At 46.2% G+C, this 23,336-nt stretch overlaps 1 protein-coding gene across 12 annotated transcripts in view; it reads right to left on the bottom strand.

Annotated features, from left to right (window-relative positions):
* The window catches only part of EVA1A (eva-1 homolog A, regulator of programmed cell death), a 204,712-nt gene that overhangs the window by 44,661 nt on the left and 136,715 nt on the right, over positions 1-23,336 (bottom strand). For 2 of the 12 annotated variants that reach the window (XM_080584927.1, XM_080584928.1), the window contains exon 1: positions 18,396-18,553. The exons of the other annotated variants lie outside the window; for them this stretch is intronic. The gene's annotated coding sequence lies outside the window, so the exon portion shown is untranslated. Of the gene's footprint in view, positions 1-18,395; positions 18,554-23,336 lie in introns of those variants that run through there. 12 annotated transcript variants of the gene reach the window in all.

Raw genomic sequence — 23,336 nt, 5'->3', positions numbered from 1 at the left:
AATGAAAGTTCTAAGTCTCTCTAACCAGCAGGAATAAGAAAGATGCCAGAGTAATTTCTGGGTTAGGATGAAACAATGGGAAGTTTGGGAGGTCGGAGCCTTACCTTGGATTCCTGGCAGCACAGCGCTCCAGCCTCTCCCCTCCTTAATGCCTGGGGGCAAGGAGAGCCTTTTGCTTTTGTTAGGGTATGAATCCTACATGTTGCAGGCACAAATGGAGTTATTTGCACCTTCAGCACTAGCAGGTAGCTCACTTTGGTGAGCCTGGGCAAGAAGAGAGGACAAAGCAGAGGGTTGCAAGAAGCAATGAATGTGGGCACAGCACCACATCTGCTTTCCTAGTCAAAGAAAACACCAAAAACAGCTTTTAGGCTTTTGAGCCTTTTGCTGGGGAGGCTGAGTCAGTGGGGGAAAAGGGCTGTCACCGCTCCTTGCACGCCAGCACCACCCACCCTATCACACCCACTCAGCACCAACCCTTTACCCCACACCACTTCCAGCACCTTCTCCCACCCTCAAAAATAAATGCATGGGTGGTGACAAGCCTGAAAAATGAACCAGCACGGAGAACTCCAGGCTGTTATCACTCATCAGTACCCATATTTTTTAGAGATAAACATCCCTTCTTTGAACCCAAAGCAGCACTCTCTTCATCTGCTAAATATCACTGTCCTCCTCACAAGCTCTGCAAAGATACAAGATTCTGGTTGTATTAACTCTCAACCTTCTTTTATTTATTTATTTATTTAATTACCAATTCAAAATCCTTACTCCATTCTTCCCTCAAACAGCTCGTTACTTCAATTACCTTCTTGTAAGCTTTCATTTCATGGTAAAATGTTCCCAGAGTTCCTTTCCAACCAAAATAATAGCAATTACCTTAGGAATTGGCTTCCTTCTTACGTGAGTTTTGGCTATTTACCTCTCTCTCTAGCAATATAAATGGTCTGCAAACCAACCACTTTCAACTCTTACCATAACTTCGGAACTCAGGACTACATTTTGGGGAAGAATACTGAGGTTAAGAAAATATAATATATATATAGCATTGCACATTGTTCACCCACCACCTCAAAGCAGTTTTGGGGTAAAGTGGCATATAATTGTTTCAGCCTTCCAGTTCCTTTTCTCCCCAGCAAGATGTCAAACTTTCTTTGTGAGCTGCAGGGATGATCTCACAGGTTTCTAATCGCAAGCATTTCTGTTCTGGGTGACTGCGAGCGATGATTCAAACTACGCGAGCCCTGTTCTGATCCAGGAGCATAAAACTGCAGCCGCTGCTGCTTGGACCGTGGCCACTGCTTAGCAGAGCAGAAACACACCGTGGATCCCGGGAAAAGCAAGAGGGAGTCATTCGTGCAACATGTGAAATTTACACAAAGCTGGGGGATTTGTGCAGGCAGAGCAGAGATGGCGATTCCAGCACCATGGGCTTGGGCATCAGCACAATACTGGCTCACACAGAGATCCCCTGCCACCCTTCCTCCTTTAGCCCTTGGGAATCCCACTGTTGAGGCAAAACATCCAGGAGATGACTTGTTTCAGCACTAGAGGCTCAAGGTTTAAAATTGCCTTTTTCCAGCCACATCCATACAGAAAAACAGCATCTCCTCTGTCCTCAGCCCAGGGGAGTCCCATCCATGTCTACAGGTTGCCACTAGCTCGGGAGGAAAACACAGGCACTTTCACATCTCCTTCTGTAGTTCTGGTTCACCTGCTATCCATCTCCACTATTTATCACGGAGAAATCAAGCTATATATTTGAAAAAATCTATCAACTGTCTGACATTTGAAAATCTATGTACAGCGCTTGTCTTCTCATTACCCTGTTTACTTTACAACCTTGATTTCATTGAAATGGCATTTCAGAATATTGATTTCACTCAAATGGCAAATAAATTGGTCTTTCTTGAAGAAAATGAAATATATATATATATTTCATAGTCAACAGATAGGAAAATCTCTTTGAGTCAGCCTTGAATCATGAAAAAAATGGCCCCGTTTAAGAGGGCCTTGTAGTGTTGTACAACTCAGGAGACTGAGAGCTAAGTGCCAGTGCCTGGGGGTTCAAATCCTGTTCACAGCCCAGCACCGTAGGACCCATTTATTCAGACGTGTGTTTTCACAATTCCCAGCAGTGATGATGAAAAGCCCTGCAATAAAACTTGGCCCTTAATTCTTTTCTCACTGTGCCACCAGCTCTACCGTTCTCTCCATTAAGCTCTTGGTAAAAGGTGGGTGAGTGGAACTGGACCTTCTCCAGTGGATGGAGAAAGTACGTGACATTGGCTCCTTTTGTACATAAACCCTTTGCCAGTAACACTGTGTCAGTAAGAAGTGTGGAAAATCACACACCTGCATCTGACATGGCTATACAAACAAAGCACCTCATGCAGGGGCCAGGAACCCTATTTCCTGCTATAGCTTCTCCTTCCAAGCTGTAGAGTAAAAACTACATGGGCAAAAAAAAAGCTTTCTGGCAGAGATTAATGATGTCTTTATTGGGCAATTTATTAAAAGAGCTTGGCTGTTGGAGTTGTAAATCCAGGTAAGTAAAGCAACCCTTTATTTGGAAAGAAAGAAAGAAGTGTCATTACAAAGGATATATATTGTGTTCATTGCAGGGCAGTAAACGGTCATTAGAGATGGCTCCACCTTTTCAATCACAAGGAAGCCCTAAAATCCTCTGGGCATCACGGTCCAAGTGTCTTCTCACTCTGTCCAGGGGCTTATCATGAGTGCTAGCCCCTCCAAATCCCTCATTGCCCCACCAAAGGGAGAAGGTATCACCGCATCCAAAGAAAAGGGCTTTGCAAGCCCCTGCAGACAGAGACTCCAGCTGTGAATCTTCATACCAGGAAAAGGATTGGAGACATATTGAGCCAAGATATACAACCAAAATGATTTCCAGTGAAGCAAAGAAGCAGTGAGGTGGGAACTCCCCCTGCAGAGCTTCTCCCGGAGGAGATAGCTACCAGCCGCTGAGCTGCCTCTGATAAGCGCTACCAGCTGCTCATTGCTCCTTGGTTATTAACGCTCATCAGATGGCCAGCAAAAGAGAGAGATTTGGGGTTTCTCACAGGGAGAGTCACTACTAATTCAGTTACAACAGACCAAACATGGAATGGGAATATGCTGACCCACGAAGCACTGGAAATACCTGCAGATGGGTCAGAAAGACTGTCCCTCTCCCATGGGTCACAAGATCCCCCTCTGTATTTCCAACACTGCCTTAATTAAACAAAGCAACCAGATTGCTTTACCAACCTTTAAACCTGCAAACACACCTCTCATATATTCTGAACGTCTTTGGTTCAGTTGCACAACAGGAGTGCTGCAAGACTACGCCACACACTAGGCTGAGGACACAACTATGGGCTCAAAGCCCTAATCCACTGCCCAAGCATGTCGGTAATCACCTAACCCTGAAACAAGCATCCTCCTAGACCTGCTACGAAGAGGTAGGTCAGGACAAGTCATAGTTTGAAGCCACCTGTAACATGATTAGACCTGCATACTTCTTCCCAGGAGCTGAGGAGGGAGAAAAGCCCCAGAAAGTCTCCCTTCCTCCAGCATCACATCCCAGCACCTGCTGGTAGCGTGATACAGGAGGAGAAGACCTCCTCAGGCAGGCGGCAGCCTTGGCCATGTCACAGAGCTGTTACCTGCTGTCTCCTAGCCCGAGTGCGTGCCTGGGCAGTCACAGCAGTGTCTGCACAGAGACAGAAACACGCTTGGCCAAACCTCAGCCTTCAATGGGAACGCACAAGATAAGCAGAGCAGTGGAGGCTGTGTCAGCTACTTCTCCAGTGTGTCTTGGCCCTGGGCAAGAGAGACTTCTCACAGACGTATGAGAACTTTCTCTTTGGAGTATTTGCCAAGTGGTCTCTGCAACCTGGTGCAAAGCTGATGGACATCTGTACCTCCTCGTGCTACTCCTGTGCTTAGCTATAAAAATATATAAATGGCTTTAGTAAGTACTGTCCTAAAAGAATGACCACGACATATGGCAAGTCCCACAAAGTGTCAAGACTGAAACAGGGCCCAAAAGAGCCCCAAAAGGCACAACTTCTTAACCTGGGCTAAAGGACAAGCAGCCCCTTTCAGTCCAACAGGTAAATCCCTATATAACCCTACAGACTCGCTGTAGTTTAACCCAGCAGGCAGCTATGCACCACACAGCCATTTGCTCACTCATCACATTGTGGGATGGGGGAGAGAATCAGAAGAAAAAAAAAAAAAGAAAAAAAAAAGTAAAACACATTGGTTGTGATAAAGACAGGTTTATAAGGAAAAAGAAAAAAAAAAAAGGAAAAAGAAAAGAATACACAAACAAGAGATGCACAATGCGATTGCTCACCACCAGCTGATTGATGGAGCTGAAAAGTCCTTGCCTCAGTGTAAGTGCTGCTCTGCAACAACTAAAACATCACGTGTTATCAGCATTATTCTCATCCTAAATCCAAAACACAGCACCATACCTAGCTACTAGGTATGTACAGTACCACAGCTACCAGGAAGAAAATTAACTCTATTCCAGATGAAACAAGGAGACTCACCAAGGCAGATGCCGTTTGCTGTGCGCAACAGAGGCAAAGGAAGCTTCTAGGTAGGAAGGACATCCAGATACAAAACTTGGTGATAAGGAGTGATGGCCTGCTGTGTTGAGAGCATATGCATTACCCAATGTGCCAAATGTCAAGAGGAGGAGAATTCTGAATTTTGTGACACCGTTCTTTATGTCACCACTGAACTTAGCAGCAGTTACCACAAAAAGTCATTTTAGCCTCTTAAATTTGCTATAAGAAACAAAACCGGTTTTTGAAGTGGCAGCTCAGGTAAACACTTAAGTCTCAATCTGTACACAATAGGGGGGCCAGGAAACAGGTAGCCTATTCTGTAGGTATCTGCCTATAAAATGCTGTCATGGCAATGTTCTTTTCTGCTCCTGATCCATCTGCAGGAAACTTTCAAATACTAAAAGCTATTAATTCCAGAAACAATAAATTATCTACAAGGAAAAGGGAGAAGAGGCAGCTCCTTTAATCTCCTAATAAAGAAGCAAAGGAAATTGCATCATACCCAGATGGGAGACTGATGTTGGCTTGCCAGACAGACAGAGGGATCGGTGCGTTGGCATTAATGGCATCACTTTCACAGATCCAGACAGACAGACACCAGCTACAGAGAAGAGGGCCAAAATGAATCCAGCTCCCTCTTGGCCATCCTAGAGTCTTGACTCACTTGTGGTGTCTGGTTATTACTTCTCACGCAAAGTGAATCAAAACCCCGGCCCTAACCATCTTCACACATGGCAGGGAGTGAACTTTGCTACTCAGACACATTTCTGGTGCGGTTCTCAAACAACATGGGAAAGGAAAGTTAGAAATCTTTATCTCCCAAGTGTCCAACCCAACAACTCTACAAAGTGAGACTGAGCTGAAAAACCACGTTTGTCTTCATTTTCAGGGCAAAGTAAAAAGAAATGAGAAACAGCTTTTTGCCTGAGTTTCCTTTTCCTTTTTTAGTGCCGCTATCTTCTTTTTTTTTAATCCATTATCTCGTCAGTAGCAACAGTTTATTTTCTGGCCCCCTTCCACAAGCTCTCTGGGTCACATAGTGGCATTTGTTTTAATGTAACAAATATGATTGTTAACCAAAAAGAGGCAGACATTCATCATAGGAAGGTTCCCTACACAATCCCAATCCCCTTTTCCCGAGGTTACCTCTGTCTGAATAAAATGCATTTAAAAACCAGAAGTAACCACTCCGGAGAGCAACAAATAACCATGATATAGTGGAGAATGACATCCTCCTTCCCTCTTGTCATGCCCCTTACCATTTACACCTCACCAAAGTGGAGTATGTACTCCCAAATCAGAGCAGCAGCATTTCAGATGTGGCCTCCCCTGTCTTAACCAGGAAGCAGGGTAAGAGAAATGGAGCCTGTATGCTTAGGAAATAATTCTCTGGATGATGTTTTCACCTGGAGCAGGGGTTTTCTATACATCAGCACCCCTAAAGACTTAACGTATGGAGCCTCAGTATGCCACCAGCCTTAACCCAGCTGTAACTTGGAGCTGTAACTCTCCAAAAAAAAAAAAAAAAAAAGGAAAGGAAGACCAGAAATCAACAGGAAGCCTCTGCTTTCACAACCCACTAAATGAAGGCAGATGATCTACCACTGCCTAAGACCAAGCTCACAGCCAGTTACTGAAAAGCAACCGAGAAGCACTATTGCTCATCTGGGCCCACCAAAGCCCTGATACACCATCTGCTTTTGCTCCATCACACATCCTAAGAGCAGTTTCATGCTCACCGGGGAGCATCCTCCTGCACAGATGGCAGAAGTGTTGCCGCTGCTCCCTCCGCTGATAGAAGGTCTGGTTTTAGGGAGCAGTTCCTCACCTTGCCCAAATCGGCCATTCACAAGGAGCTGCTGGAAAGCTGGGTGCGAAATCACATCCACATGTAGACCTAACCCTGGAAAAGCAGCACAGCCATTAACGGCCATGACAAAAGGCTCCAGATTTCTGCAGGACCCTCAACACTTACATATCAGCCTGAGTGACTTGCCACGGCTGAGGTTAACTCAAAAGGGCCACAGCAGGAAGAAAAACATTTGAAACTAGGGGCAGGAATATTTATTAGCCAAGAGAAAAACCTCCCTCTCCATTGGGATCTGCCCGGGTAAACACAGAAGACACAAATCAACTTAATTGCCCGGCCAACCCCTCACCCCACATCCAGCCAGTGCATGGAGCCAGCCCCCTTTGCTCTCTCCGGCAGGAGACTCCGCAGCTTTCCTTCTCTGAAGTTTGCTTACATTACTTGCTCCCTTTGCTGACATTGGCAGCTGGCTCAAGCCTTAGCAAAACTATTTTTTCTAGGATATACTTAATCTATCTTATTTTTATCCCATCTGTGAGAAAAAAACGGCCGCAGCGCAAACGGATCTGCTCAGCGGTGCTGCCAGCCCCGCAGCTCCCATGACCTCCTCGCTGGGTTGCTGCAGCGTTTGCTGTTTGTCTGGTGCTGCTCCGGTGCACTCACCCACGTCCTATCCCTAATGCGGCGTGCATTTTTAGAGTTCTCTCAACGGCCTCTTCAAGGTGAATTAACCGAGTCCCATGCATGTTGGAGCGTGGACTTCCAGAACTTTCTTTTTCCATATAAAGTTTTAAATAAGCTTAGGCTGAAAATCATCCTGAGGTTTTCTCATGTGTTCTCCATGTGTGGAACCTGCAAATGAAGGTGGCTGCACTCCCCGGGAGATGCTGCCACGGCTCAGGGTGTCCCAAACGAGGACACACGGACCACTAATGGCACACACACAAAAGGATTTAGGGCCAAGGAGAGGGAAGGTAATGGCTGTACCCACGTCAGCCGCTGGTGATGGTGGAACAACCCCTGCCAAGGATGGTACCACCTGCAGAACAAAGGTGGGATGCTTGCTGTAACTGAAATGGGAACTAATTCAGGGAAAATCTATGTCTGCTTTTATCCAGGAAGATGGACTGAATGGTCTCAGTGGTCTTTTCTCCCCTTTTATTTAGGAACCTAGGGAAATAACTGGGGTTGCCTGCTTCGTGATGGCAGCCAGGAGGCTGTGATTTTAATTTCTCAGGTAAATGTTCCTCTGACAGATCACTTCATTGCCTTGGGGGAGGAGAGAATTCCCCCTGCAGGAAAACAAAATGTCTATATCACTTTTGCTTTGCACTCCTAAGGAAGGAGAAAAGAGGAAAGGTTGCCACTGTCCCTGGGATGCATGGCTGGGCTTTTGCAAGGGCACAGCGTCCTTCTCAGCCCAGCGTGTCCCATGCTCCCCTCCCTGCGTGGTCAGCAGAGCCACGGCAGGTCCATGCAGGGCCGTGCTGGCTTCTCAGCCGCTGGAAAGGTCTCCAGGACACAGAGAAGGCACGGCTGTTTGTCCCTGTCTGCCACCCCAGACAGCACTGTGCTCGTGTGAAGCCTACGGTTCGGAGACAAATGACGTGCTGTTATCACAAGGAGATCTGCAAAGCCACTGCAAGCAACTGTTTGTAAATCCATGCGTGTTTGTAAATCCAAACGTTTGTAAACCCCTTCTCACCAACTGGAAATACATGAGTCATTGACCGTGGCAGGCGAATACCTGCAGTACTTACAGGAAGGCAGAAAGACATCATCCTTCTTTTTTAAATCAATATTTTTTACCAAAGTTTCCTGAAGGAATTCGGTAAAGCAAAGATTGTTGTAAAAGTAGACACTTGAGGACTTGACTGTCCCTTCCACTCTCCCTGTTTCTAAATGAAGGAGCAGGACACAAGATGGTCCTTCTACTAGCCAGGACTTACAGACGAGCCATACTCTCCCACCACTTCATCTTCCTCTGAAAGAAATCCATGGCCCAGCCTGCACAACATTAGAGAATTCTTTCAGTCGCACATAAATAAAAATTGGCTAAGCTTTGAATGTTTACATCTTGTTTTTATTTTATCTGCTTTCTTGGCTGGCTCACTGGGCAGCAGGGGAGTGTGCTGGTATGGGTTGTCTTCATTTGTTTGCAGACCACCTCCTCGTGCATCCAGGTCCGTTGACAAAGGAATGCTTCTCCAAGGGATGCTACAGGGGGGTGCTCTCCTAAGCACGTTAAGGAGGTCTGAGTCTTCTCAAGATGTTATGAATCTTGTGCTTCCTCCACCTCTGGAAACTGTAACTCCACGGTACACCCTCTCGGCCCCTTGCTAGTAGCACACCGCGGTCCTTAATGCCGAATTCATGCAGAAGAACCAGAGTACACAGAGTTCTTGGGGAGAGGGAGATAATGACTGCCTTTTGAATTCTCCTGGAAAAATGTAAAAGTGGTGTTTTTTTGGAGTTAATATCTTTTCCTGCTGCTCAGTCTGGCTGGAAGGATCCCCTCGTCTTTCCTGCCTAGCATTCATCTGCTCCTTTCTGAAATGCAGGAGATAAAGGAGATTTCTCCTGTGAGACTGGGTGGGGAAGGAGATGTGGTCCATAGGTAAAGCACAGGAACATGAAAGATCTGGAATGCTCATTTTCCTAAGGATTTCACTTAATCAAATTATCACCAAACTGTAGGCCATGTCTAACCACTAATCACCCACTGCCTGGAAACTATTTTGAATGAATGTAAATGCGTACAAAAATCTGGTTGATGAAAGCCTTGAAATATAGATCCTGGGAAGTTTGTGAACTCTAACAACTGCGGAGAAACAAAACCACAGTTTCTTTTTGTAACTTTGATCCTATTCTAGGAGCAATACACAGGCGCATGTAACAGATATTTTCTTCCTCTCTATTTTCTTGCCCAGGATGCCATTTAAACTCTTTGGAAAGAGCTCTATAGCCACTCCATTTATATTTGAATAAATGCATGCTAGAATTTTTCTACAATGCCTCCCAGTAAACAGGGGCTGTAATGAGATGACATTCAGACTGAGAGAGTCAAAAAAGAGCTAATCTGAAGTCAAATTGAAGAATTTGGTGTCATCCCACAGTACCAGCCTCTGCATAGCGATATAACAGATGAAACACTCAGAAGAAGGAGTGAGGGACCACAGACCTTCCCTTCCCCTACAAAAAAAAAAATAATAATAATAAATAATTTAAAAAAAAAAATGCAGCCTGCCTTGGCAATGCCTTCTTCTCTTTGTGCCTTGAACCTCACAGGGAAGACTTGTCACTGCATATTGCACTGCAGCAGCAGAACAGCTGAACCGACTACCCAGCCTTGGACAGGGGGAAAAGCCCCCACGGATACCCTCAAGCAGTCCACGTCTCTTCCTGAGGATTTCTGAGCAGGTTCACTTCATCCTTCTCCAAGCCACACGGTTCAATGGAAACAACAAGGTAGAACTAATTCCCTGCAAAGCCATGGAGATTGTATTTTGTTAAGCTTTCCTATGCTATGTGTTTTTAATCTGTAGGTCCTTATGGCCCAAAGAGGTTTTTCAGAATGAAATATCAGGTTCTTTTCTGCATACCAAAGTTCAAACCTCGATGGAGGTTCACATTTTCTCTACGGTAATCTAGTCCCTACAGTCCCCATCACAAAAATTCTGTTCAAAAGCAGGACCCCAAGCTCAGAAATTCAATGAAAGGGAGGAAGGAAGAGATGACGTGGCTCTTATGCTGCCTACCTTGAGGCCAACTCTTGAAACTGTAATTGCCCAGAAAGAGAATGTATGCAAACACAGAAGATAAACAGGGCAAAACCACAACACAGGCAAGCTGCATCTATTCATCAATAAAGCAAGAACAAATATTGTTGAAACAGGAGATTTTTTTTTTTCTGAGCCCCAGTTTGGAATCTGCTTTTTCTTCCAGGGTCAACAAAACCTCCAGTTTCAAACTTTTACATATATGCTTTGAGAACTTGCATGCTGTGAGGTCTCGCCACGGATAGCATGTCTTTTCTCAAGCAACTTATATGACAGAAAGGCTTGGGGATTTTTTCCAACCTTCCCTCATTAATAACACACAGCAGTCGCATTGAGCTTTTCGTTTTTCAAGCAAGTTGCAAGCAAGAAAGAATTAAACCTCTGGCAGATGGGTGCAAGATAGCTCTCCCATTTTGCAGTTGGATAAGATGACCTTCCTACTGTCATGAATGGTGAAGGACACAAGTGTCCTAGTTCCTCCAGCTGCACTTAGTCCATAATAGTCCCGAGGGCTGCAGGGGGATGTTATACCCTGAAGAACCTGCGACAGAGCTATAATTTAGGGTGCCTGCTTTGAGATGTGTTCATATGAAATAACTCCAGGCTGTCCAGGAGACATGGACAGGCAAGGTAGGATGTTTTGTGTCTGCCTCTCAAGGTTGCTTCTCTTGAGCAGGTGGTGTTCTTCATATCTTTGCCTGTATTCCTGTCTTTCCCAGAATTATTCCTTCCTAGTTCAGGATGCTAGCATGGGTGCTGGAACTTGACTGTCTATGCTATTACACAGCTATCTCAGATACTTTTATTCCAAGCCAAGTAGTGCTCTCCAAAATAATTCCCAGAAAAAAACTCAAGAATCAGCATGCAAAAGAACCACTGGAGCACTCAGTTTTTGCAGACACAGGTACTTCAACCTTCCTAAAATTTCTCTCCATCATCCATTGTGGAGATAAAAGACAGCTCACAGCTTGGCACCCATCTCCTAACACGTCTGCAAAACACACTTCAGAGCAGTGAACTTGGCTGATTCTAGAACCCGCTTACACTGCTCTGACTACACCATTTACTTTTGCTTTAAGGCTATCTTCTACACTCAGGAGAGGGTGAAGGCAGCTTAGTACACATGAGAGTTGGTCCCAGTGAATCTCCACCTTTCCTTTAACTGCTATGATCTCACACAATGGGAACAGCAAGTGATTCACAGCAAAAACCACACCGGTTCAGGGCAAATGGGTGCACAGTCTTTATCATTGTTGCGATGCCAGAGAAATGAACAAATTTGCCCCCTGGGTTGAAGCTAAAGGAATGAAATTCTTGAGCCCTGCCTAAAATCACATGGGCCCGCTTGGCTCGCCTGCTGTTGTTCCATGGTGATTCACAGGCACTTCTCTGCCTCGCTCTCTGCTGCGCTGTGTGATGCTTGGCAGTGAGCTAGCTGCACAGTAAAAGCTGTGCAGAGAACAAACTAGCACCCTGGATGGATACTATTCTTTTTTGGGGTTGGTTTGGGTTTTTGTTTGTTTTGTTATGTTTTTGCAGGCAAGCTTCTGCCTCGCAGAGACAACTCTAGAAAATTACAGAACAGGCAAGGTCTGGACAGAATCAGTAAGTGTTTAGTGCTACTAGAAAATAAAGTGAGATTGCGTGGCATGATAGCCATGTGGTCCCCGTCCTAACACGCACAATTTCTCTTAGTAACAACGGGCAGTGCCTTGCATACTTTTTTTTTTTTTTTTTTGCAAATACTGATTAAGCCTAACAGTACTTCTCCCCAGACTGCAACCTTTCCTTTGCACCTGCAAAAGCCAAGCTACGGAAAGTTGACTTCAGGCCACCTAGAATAAAGAACAATACGAACCTAAAGACGTCCTGCCCAGCAGCATGACCCAGAGCACCTATCGTGAGCATTGAGGTATCTAACAGAGAGTGCTGAATTTCTGAGGAATGACTCAGAACCTGTAAGCATTCGTGTATTGTCCAGGGAGACAGGGTGTCTGTGCAGGGCAATTAGGTGCTCCCGCCTGCCAAGCTGAGAGCCAGCCAGCTGGCTGGGATATATCTGAACAGGCACCTACCTCCTGGCTCGCTCCTCTCAGAAACTGGTTGGCACCAGAGAAGCTTTTCCTGAGTATCAGCTGAAAATTCTCACTGGCAGTGCATGAGACCTTCACCACCTGGCAGCTTCCACCTGAAGGAGAGGTGATGCAGCCCCACACAGGGAGGTAAAATCGGAAGGTGGAGGGTGGCTTGACTGCCTTTGGGGTGCCTCCTTCCTCTCCAGGGAAGGTTTATGTTGCCACTGTTGCTGTCACTACGTGCTTTAACCTTTGTTTTAAAACCTTTGGTCAGGAAGAGCCAGCATGCCTGGCAGATTTGCCTAGCCAGGGCTTCTTCAAGTAAGCAAGCAAAAAGAAGGGAATTCCCAATACTGCACTAGTTTGCTTTTTAAACAATTAAACTCAACTAGTGAAAGGTATTTAGACTCAAATCTCATACCCAGAGCTTCCATTCAGGCAGGTTTTGGACAGAGAAGAGAGGTGGCAATCTTCTGGATACAAAACTTAGGAGGAGAGGGGAAGCCTCCTTGAGCTCTCGGTGCTGTTCAAGCCTCCTTAGCTGGCTGAAGAGCATCCTCCTGCTTCCAGCTCCTGCTTGTAGAAGACAAACAAGGGAGCTTCCCTGCACTTTGGTCACATCTTTCCCCCTTTTCCTCCTCTGTATAGCTGGTGCCTGGCACAGCACAGGACTGTGACACTCATACTGCTCTCCAAAGAGCTTTTTGTACTTGCTCTGCAATGTACTCGGCTCTGAGTGTGCTAAATATATGAATCCAATTGTAAATATTATATCAAGGGGGAGACAAGAAATAAGAAATGTAAGCTCACAGTCTGCCAACCATTCCAAAACCAGAGCACTGTGTATAGTAAATAGAGAGAAACAACAAAACAGGAGTCAGAGGAATTCGAGTCTTTCGTGGCCACTGATGTAGTAAATCAGCAGTGCAATTTAACCCAGCCAAATGTAGTGTAAAGTAATATGTCTGAGGGAGAGGACTGAACTTGAAAGCATATATTTAAATGTGACATTCGTGCAGTACACTAGCCAGGAAAAGGTGGCTGATTTCATTAAAGAAAAATAAATCTCTGAAGACTATACGGTCCATGTATGCATTTATAAAGAAGAAGAAAAAAAAAAAAAGAGAGAGAGAAGAGGAATCCAAGCATAATTTACATAATTTTAGACTATGTCAGAGGGCAATCACAGTGACTACTCAAATAAAAGGAGTACAAGATGTATATTATTAAGCTAGCGAAATTAAGTCCAACTGGGAAACTCCAGACGAGCTACAGGTAGTGTGAGTGTCAGGTACCACTGAGGATGAGATACGGGCTTCACCCGTTGTTATCGCTGTCCTTAGTAGGGTGACTGATAGCCAAGAAGCAAAATCTTATTTGTATAGCATGCTCTCTGCGTACATTTCAGTTATGGTAGTACATGCTTATTTAAGTTACGGCCATCTCAAAGTGAGATGGCCAGGAGGAGAGAGCAGGGAGTGGTGGTCTTTTTGTTGCTGGCAGTCAGGAGAAGAAAGTTTAAATAATGTGGTCGAATGGGGAATCAGTGACAGTGCCAAAATCAGATGACCAGATCCTTTTTTTCCCTAACTGCAGAAAGCCTTTAAGGAGTGCGGAACTTTTTGCCCTGAGCTGCAGGTACGAACCCACACTCACTCCAGCACAAACCAGCTGCCTCTGGCGTGCACAGGGACAGGCTGTTCTGCGCTCCTTGGGTAGCACCAAAGAGACTGGCCAAGGACAGGGGAGCAGAAGTCCTCAGATTCAGCAATGCTGCGGTTCAGCGACGCTGCAGATGGCCTGGGGGTGCGTTCAGAGTGACTCAGCCCCGGCGAACTGCTGGGAACCTGCATCAGGAAGATGTGGTCTGGGATTCCCACCGTGGCTCCGTGGAAATCACGTATCTCAGAACAAACACCCCTGATGCTGACCTTCCGCAGAGGTCAGGTTTATTCTCAATGGGGAAAGAAAACCTTTCACAGTTAGCAGATGAAGCTGAACAAGAGCTTACAAGGACTGGAGAAGCAACAGGAGTGGCCTTCTCCATTGTGCCTCAGGAGAACAATCTGGCTTTTATTACAAAATTCCAGCTTCGAGCTTCCTCCCACAGGATAGAGCATGGAGGCCCAGTCTTGTACAAATTAACCAAAAACAACACTTCCAGGGAGGGAGAGGATGACTGAGGGGACTGCTGATGGGACACAGAAGCCTCTCACCTTGTGTTCATCGGTTCGACTCCAGGAGAGGTCAGGAGGAAGGAGGAAAAGCTCTGGCTTTAAGCCTGTGTCAAAGTGGCTGGTACCCTTCGCTGATTTCCTGGGGAGCCACAACCATCAGCAGCTATATCAGGAGCCCCAAGCCAGCAGCTGGAAGAGCAAAAACCACCCTTCCACCCTCAGCACAAATCCACCTGAAACAGCTGTGAGTTGCACAGTGGCGAGGCTCAGACCGATTGCGATCTTCAGCCTCTGGTAGCAAATAGGCTTAAAAATAGCCAATGCAAACAAGATACTGGCTGGGGAAGGAGGGAGGGAGAGGGAAGGAGGCATGCACCTCTTCATCTCCTGATTATCTCCGCCACGCATCCTGATTGCTATGGCAATATCCCATAAACAGAGCAGTGATCAACAGCTCCCTGCAGCACCGAGGCGAGGGCTGTCCGCAGGTAGTGGCGCTGCTCTAGAAGAACGGAAACAAGAGATTCGCGCAGGCGAGCCGGAGACTCACGAGAGCATGTAAATGTTACCTTCATTTGTGCATCAGCACTTAAATACCACAAGATCTGGGGCTCCAGGCAAACCCCAGCAGAAAGTGGAAGCAGGCAGCAGGCAACGTGAGGCCAGGCAGCACCGGAGCATCCTTGGAGCAACCTCAGGCAGGATAGGAGAGGGAGCATCATGAGCTTAAGCACAAAAAAGCAGCTCAGAGGAAAGGACCACCAGAGCCATCAGAAGCCACCAGCAATGGGAGATGTCTCCTGGAGATCAGCAGCCACCATTGGACTGAAGTGTCTAGCTCAGGGCTTAGAAGAAGTACAGACCTGCACCTCTAAGCTGCTACAAAGCAAGACTTGTTCATCCTGCGCTTGTGCAAGACGGAGGAAGGGGGAAGGGAAACTCGTGCTCACTCCACCTTCTTGCAGAGACTTCACAACCTGAGGCCTCTTACAATACTGGTTCCCCCACTGCAGTGAAGTGGCCAAAAGAGAGGCTTCACTCAAGGTAATACTTTAGTGATGTAATTTAAGACAACAGGATTAAACTGAAACAGACAATTTATGTTGTGCAACAGGAAATATTTCCAGACAGTAAAGTCTGTTGGGCTCCAGAGCACTTTCCCAAGGCAAGCAGCAGAACTGGAATCTCCATCCCTTGACTCATCTGTCAAGGCCACATCAACACTAAAAGCATGGTGTGGAGAACATGCTCGCACAAGGGGAGAGACAGGACCGGGACCCCGTTTTTGGCATTTGATTTTATAGAGAGCAAGGTTCCATTAACAGAACATAAAGATGAGATTTGGGGCAAGTGAGAAAGTCAAAAAATCCAAAAAAGCCAGAAAGGTCCTGGTGGTACCCAAGCCCCTTCAGTTCCCACCATGATCTCACCTTGTGCAGGTTTCTCTTGTCTTGCTTTCTCCCTTGCGAATCGTACACAAAAACAAATATGAAGGAACTGACTTTCATCTGCCCTCGACTGCTGTAAATCAGGAGTAACTTCACTGAAATCATGGAATGATGTTAGCTTAAAATGAAGTGGGTTCACATTTAGGTCCAAAATAGTTAAGGGTGAAATTGCATTGTTCTTATCTAAAGCCACTGTGGCACCCATAGCCTAAGTCACAGGATAGATTATAATCGGATTACCCAAAATTGCATTTGAAACAGGTTTTTCTCTCAACAAGTAAATACAGGGATGGATTTCTAAAGATCCTCAGGTCCTAACCACCCTTTAAGCATCACCTGAAGCTGCTTAGTCCCCTTGCAAGTGCAATGGCTCAGCTCACCTACAAGTTAAATTGTCTGGTGGACTCCTGCAAAAACGTCAGTCTGTCACTCCATTTCCTTTCATATCTAGAAATGCAAAGCATAGTTCCAGGTAAATACGACTTCTTCAGCTCCTCAGAGGTGCCAGGAGTAACTCCTGCTACAGCTTCTCCCCTCCCTCTGTTATACGAGCTTGTTAACCTCTTGGCTACGTCTCTGCTAGTAAACTGAACGGTGCCAGAGCCCATTCTTCAACCCTGAAGCCAACTGGCACAGCCTGCCGCCTACGTATTAATAAACTCTCCTACCCTCTAAAACAAGGTGGCCACATCCAAAATGCCTTTCTGGAGTGTCCCGGCCCATCCGAGCTCCCAGCAACACACAAGAGTTGTCCCACACCAACCTATGTCAAGGACCATGGGTGTCAGCAAGGTGCCAGCACAGACCATCAATAACAGTTCACTTGTACAGACAGAGCTGAGTGGAGAAAGCTGAAAGGGAAGAAAACTTCCTGAATAATCAGTAAGGAGAAGCACAATACTCAGAAAGAGTCTGGGAGATGGGAAGACCCAAAAAAATAAAATAAAATAAAATAAAATGAAAAAGCATTACCTACACAGCTCAATTTTGGAAAAAAAGAAAAAAAGAACAAAACTTTTGTACAGGAACTGTGAAACAGACGTTGAGCTTTTGCCTAGAAATGAACTCCAGGCAAAGATGTCAGTAGCGTCTCCTGGGTCCCTCATTGCTTATGGACACAAGACAAGGGATGCCAAGGCTGGGCAGGGAGCTTGAACTTTCTCCAGCCATGGGATGTGATGTGCCTGAGCTGGAGGCTGGGGCGAAGGACTGGTGTGCTCAGGGTGTGCCCAAAGCCCCCTGCCTACATTCCCCATCTTGTACCTGCACTCCCATCGTGGGGATCGGTGCCAGCCAGGACTTCAGTGCAAAACTAACATAAAATAAGGGTGAGCGGAGGGAGAAACATGAATCGAGCAATGACTCGGAGGTAAACACACTGTACACAAAGCGTTAAGATCATTTTTCCCAGGGCCAACTCCGAGGCATTTTTCCCCACGTCTAATTAGCCGGTAAGCACTACACATATAATTGACCTTTCTAAATGCTGCCGAGTAGCTGGAGGTGTTGGGAACTAATCCTGCCCGTGAAGACCCTGGGGTTGTGCAGCACCAACTCTCTGCCGCTGCCTATCTGCCGGTGTGTTATGCTCTGCAAGCTCTTCTTTCCTTCACTTACTGACATGTTGAAATTTACTGTCCTGTGTCAGTGAGTTCAAGCAAGCCTTTTAACTCCGAAAGCTCCGGGAACTGGCTCCAGCACATGCTTCAGGATTTAGCCGTCACTTTGTTACGCCTTGTTTGTCCAAGAAACAGTCAAGACAGAACGAGTCAGGATTGACAGAAATAGCACATGAAGTCACAGTCGCTCTGCTTTAAAGCACAAACATTTGTGTCATTTTCTCGCCAAATAAATAAATATATCTGCCTTTAGCGAGCAAATAAGGAAATGTCAAAGGAAAGGCATTACAGGCAGGTTTTTACAGATGCCAGCTGATTTGTGCCCGCTCCTCCGAGCGAGCGCAATACAGATTCTAGCAAGTATCAGTTCTGTCTGATACCAGCCACTGGGACTGCAAACCCCCTGAACTCCACAGCAAGCAAGCCTTAGGTAAAACCTTTCACCGGGGTAAACGGTAGGCTGAAGCTGAAAGACGAACACGTAAGAGAAAACACTGCGCACCCCCTGCTTTTTCCTTCACCTCCCTCCACTGGCTTCCCCACAGCCAGGTTTTTTCCTCCTTTTTTTTTTTTTCCTTTTGCATCGAGCCATCAGTGTTTGCAAAAGAGCATCAACGCGAGCCCTCGCGGATGCTGACCTCTCCCCTCGCCAGAGCCCCGCGCCGCGCTCCCGCACCGTCACGCTCGGGCTCCTCATCCCGAGCCCCTGGCTCCCCACCTCTGCTCCCATCCATCACCGCCGGGACCACCACGGCCACCAGCCACATCCCCCCGGCGAAGAAAGTTTGCAAGAAAAAAGGCTGCTTTGGCTCTCGCTGCCTTAAATTCCCAGCTGCCTGGGGAAAGAAGGGAAAAAAAAAAAAAAAAGTATCGCTGAGCTGTTGGGAAAAGAAGAAAGTTGTTTTACCGTTCGGCTGTTCTGCTTGGCCGGGAGCTGAGCCCGTGGGGACGGCGGCAGGCAGGCGGTGTGACAGGGGAGAGCGTGGGGTGTTCCCGTGCTTGCTCACATCCTCCCCAAAAAGCAGCGAGCCGGGAGCGAGGACGTGTGAGCGTCTGCGGGAGGAGAGCAGCGCGGGAGCGAGTGTCGAGGGCAGCAACAGGAAATGACACAGAAACTTCACCAGGCTCCAATCCAAACTTGGCCCCCAGCGCGAGAGAAGGGGGAGGCAGTTGGATGGGGTGCGGGGGGAGAAGAAATTTTTTCCCCCTCATTAACCAGCCTAAAAATCTGCTGACTTGGGGAAAAAAAAAAAAAAAACGCAGCGCTGTGGCAAGTTTTATTAAAGCAGGGAATGAAGTGGGGCGGGGGGGGTTCCCATCAGAGTTTATTTATTTGAGCGAGAGCTGTGTGATGCTGTTAGACACCGAGAGCGAAACACAGTTTGCAGCAGCTTTATGGCTTTTCTAATCCCCTCGCAGGCTGCAGGTTGTGTAAGAGGGCTGCGGGCAGGATACGAGATCCCCCCCCTGCGTCAGCCGCTGCCCACAGGAGCCCAGCTAATTCTGCCCAGGTTTGCAAGCAGCTGCTCCAAAACACAGCGCTGCCGGCTGCCAGCCCATGGGGATGGCAGAGGGGATGGGGCAGGGGTCTCGCTCCCAGCCCCATAAGATGCACGCCGCCCCACACACCTCGGGGACAAGGCAGGCAGCAGCCCGAGTGCTGGCAAGCCAGGAGACGTGGCTTTGGCGCTGCGTGACACCAACAGGACCCACCGAAGCACGAAGTCACACCGGGTGTGTGGTCAAGCCTTTGCCTAATTGGATGTGATTCATTGCTGTAATTGAACAAAGTTGGGTGGATGTCTTCCAGCCAGGCAAACCCCTCAACGCTCCCCTGCGTGCTGGGTACAAGGGGACAAGGCAACCCAGCTGGGTGGCGTTATTTAAAGCAGCATTTGGACCTAACGCCTTGTGTGCCTGATTCCTTGCAGGCACCCCAGGCTTCAGGCTGTCTCCAAATCCCACCTGCCCTTGCAGCAGGCAGCGCCCAAAACCCTTTAGCAGGATCTCATGGGACTTCCTAAGGGGTTCTTTTGTCTTCCTGGTGCTGCTGTAGGGTGGACGAGATGGGTGCCAGTCTCACCCACACAACAGCTCGCTATAGACTGAGGTATGGATCAGATGGAAATTTTCTACTTGGAAGTTGATGAGTTCCCCCCATGCTGCTCTAAGATGTCCCAACAGATACATTAAGCCATAGAGATAGCTGGAAGCCAGGCCTATTAAAATAAGAATTTTAAATATTCCTGCTGAATAGAAATATCTTAAGGCCAGGTGAGGACACTTCTCTGATCATTACGATCACTTGGTCTGATTTTCTGCATAGCTGAAGCCACAGAGTGGTGTCCTGAATCAACACCAGGACCGCTATGATTACAGCACATCTTTCGGGGACACATCCCACCCCGAATCAGAGACTTTCCATGAAGGACAATCCAACCCAGATAAGCTATTTCAGTGCCTATCACCCTGTGAAGAAGAAAGGCTGCCCTTCTAATCTGTATCTGCCTGGCCTCACTCTCCACCCTCAATCTCGTCCATCACCCATTGATCTGCTCCATAAGCCACAGATTCAGCACGGACACAGAAGAGCTACAGCCCACCGGGACACAGCCCAACCTCAGTTCACCCTCAGCACAGCAGGAATATTTTAAGCCCAGGTATAGCTGTGGTTCCTCCAAGTTTTCTGGCGGAATGCACCCAGGCCGTTCAGCCCCAAGTGGAAACTGGAGCCCGCTGTTCCCTCGCCATACGGGCTTGACCTTACAAAACCACAGCCAAGTTATCTCGTAACCTTGTCCTGAATAAATAAAATTAGCTGAGCTTTTTTAGTCTCCCAAAGTAAGGTAGATTTTATGGGCAGACCACAAACTGTGCCTGTCACTCTTTTGAGATCCATTTCCACTGCATTAAAGTCTTTTTTTTTTAAATGTGCCTACCAGAACTGGATGTGGTGTTACAGCAATGACCTCACCTCTGCTGTAAATTTTTAAGACACTTAGATCCAGTCAGCCCAACAGAAGCATCCCTTCTCGCTGCGCTTTTGTGAATTTGGTAGTGTGTTAACAAGCTGAATTAGGGATTTATTGGTACAGTATCATTTTACTCCAAACTTCAACCTTCAATACAAAACACTTTAAGATTTGGCATTTATACAGTGTTCAACATATGCTTTGATCCAAACAAGGGCTTTGACCTGCCTAACCTTTGGCGTATTTTTTTCTCTCTTGTGAATGACTTGAGCACAATTTAAGGTATCGGTTGTCACTCCCTTAACAAGAGGTTATTTTCAATTAATCAAAGGAATATAAACAGAGCCCCGTATTGCGTTCAAATAAGCTCAGAGCAGTTATGCTCTTAAAACAGATGTCTGAGGCTGTGTCACGTTTCAGATCAGAGCTGGTGTACTGTCAGGAAGAGGCCTCGCAGATCTGTTTTGTCAACCGGCTCCAAACACCACCCTCAGCTCCAAACCCTGACATACTCCAGCGCAGCCCGTGGAAGTCACTGAGAGGGGCAGCCCGTGATGCAGATCAGAGCATTCAGGCCAAAATCAGATTTCTAAAGTCATTATAGATTAGAGACAACAGTGGAAGGGGGATTAGACAGCGCCACACTATTTGCAATGCCCTGCATCAAGCCCAGGACACCATACCCGTTTCCCCACAGGTCTGATCCTGACAAGGATAACATAACATAAGGGGAATTAAAATAATAATGAATATTTATTAATAGTATACTTAAAATAATAGAAACAGAAGATGAAGAGACTGTAAAAAAATGCTGATGAACCTTGTGATGCCTCACCCAATGGAGATTACATTACCTTGCTTACATTAGACACATCCATATTAATGAACTCAGTGGGGTCAGGGGTCTCTGGCCCTGGGGCCAGCAGGCACAGTCCAGCCACACGTACATGGGAGGTTAAACACCCTTAACCTCCAAAAGTGAACGGCTGTACCCAAACCGCCTGTAGGGAATGAGCTCTGGCCAATGCTAATGTTCAAGCCATGCCAGAGCTGTCACTGGGCTGGGATAACCATGGTGCCAGGGACCACGACAGAATTTAACATCATGGATAGCAGATTTACAGTGGCTGGTGCTATTTAATTAACTATTTAATTAACCAATTAACTGCAATATAGCAGCGCCTAACTAGTCTCAGAATGGCAAGGGACCCAAAAGCCCCACAAAACTCTTCATCCCACGTGGGTCTTCTCAGCAGGACATCCACTCTGAATTGCAAGATGTCAGGAGAGGGAGAAGCCCCTGTGTCTTTCATTATCTCATAACCCTGAGTGTAATAAATTAGTTTTCCGTGTGAATTAATCTAAGACAGCTTCCTGTACTTTGCTTTGTTGCAAATTTATATATAGAATTAAGTATCTTTTTATGAGGTGTTGTTTTCTCACTCTAAAAATACTGGGTATAATCAATCAGCTTTCAGACTCCTGATAAACTAAGCTCACTCACAAATAGCACCTGCAGCAACACCTGGAGAAGGTATGGGCAATGTATCTGAGAGCAGGCACTTTGCCATTAGCTTCCTTGACAATGAACACAGCATTTCCATTTTTACCTAAAAATCAGACTAGCAGCAGGGAAAAGGCGTGTCTCAAGTGGACAGGTTTTGCCTGTTTGTTTTTGAGGATGTGCAAAGTGCAGTCCCCTTCTGATAGACATTTACCTGTGAGGTTTTCGGTTCTACCAGCTTCAGCTGTCCTATCCAGACTAGCAGCTAATGAGACTCTTCGGGGAAATGACACAACTTTGCATTTGGCTGCTGTATAAAAGGAAAGCATAAGGGGTTTGTTTTAATGCCTTTTTTTTTTTTTTTTTAATGAGACCATTCCAGAGCTCACTTTGAAATCCAATGGCAGCATGGCCTATGGTGGAAACCAGTAGGACCTGTGGATGAATGACCTGCACCACCCTGAATAAGGCTGTAAGAGGTGAATTTATTTTAAGAGGTGAATCTATTTTATCCTGTTGGTAGATCTATCCCTAAAACCAAAACAATAATGATGTTCCAAAGCATTGTTTTTATTACCTATGCCCTCGCTTTGTTTTATCATTCAGGAGAAACTACTTCTAGCTGAAAGACTCTCTATCCTAAACCACTTATGGAGAGAGGATTAAGGTCTCGTGAATTCAAACAGAAGGAACAAACAGGCTCGCATACATTTTTTTTGTTCAATACCTTTCAATTCGTGATAACGCTTCTGAATTCCATATGCAAAACTATAATGCCAGAGAGATGAAGCCTTTTCTGACATTTGCAGTTTCACAGAGATCACTGCAGTTTTCACACATTACCATTAGATGACCAGCTACTTTATAAAAATATTCTGTTCATTTCCCGACATGCCTGCTCCTTCCCATTTTACTTTTGGTATTTAAGATGCCAGCTACACAGACTTCACAGGCAAGAGACCTTTAAAACTGGAAGATCTGTAACATTGAAATCCTGCACACTTTACACCAGGAGAAAAGCTGATTTCAACTGCTATCCTCTCCCTGCCCCCCCAAAAATAAATAAGAATCGTTTCTCTCAAGTCTTTCCCTCTCCAGAAAAATCTGACCTACAAATGGCTTTCTCATAACTCAGCAGACTGGTTTAGTCCTCAGATGGATTTATCATTAACCACATAAGCACATGTTGTCCATTCTGTCCAACCTAATGAATGTGCTATAAATAAAATATCTCTCAAAGCAAGTTTCACCATACTTATGAAGCTGTTGCTGCAAGTCCTTGTAACTCCCAAACCCACTTATGTTAGAAACATTAATCACTTGATTATAATTCAAAGCATCAGCTCTCTACAGCTGAAACTCCCTAGCACTT

This window comes from Anser brachyrhynchus (assembly GCF_964034855.1).
Source record: "Anser brachyrhynchus genome assembly, chromosome: 3".
Classification (NCBI taxonomy): Eukaryota; Metazoa; Chordata; class Aves; order Anseriformes; family Anatidae; genus Anser; species Anser brachyrhynchus.
Note: the sequence above shows the minus strand (reverse complement) of the source record. Positions and strands in the feature narration are given on the sequence as shown.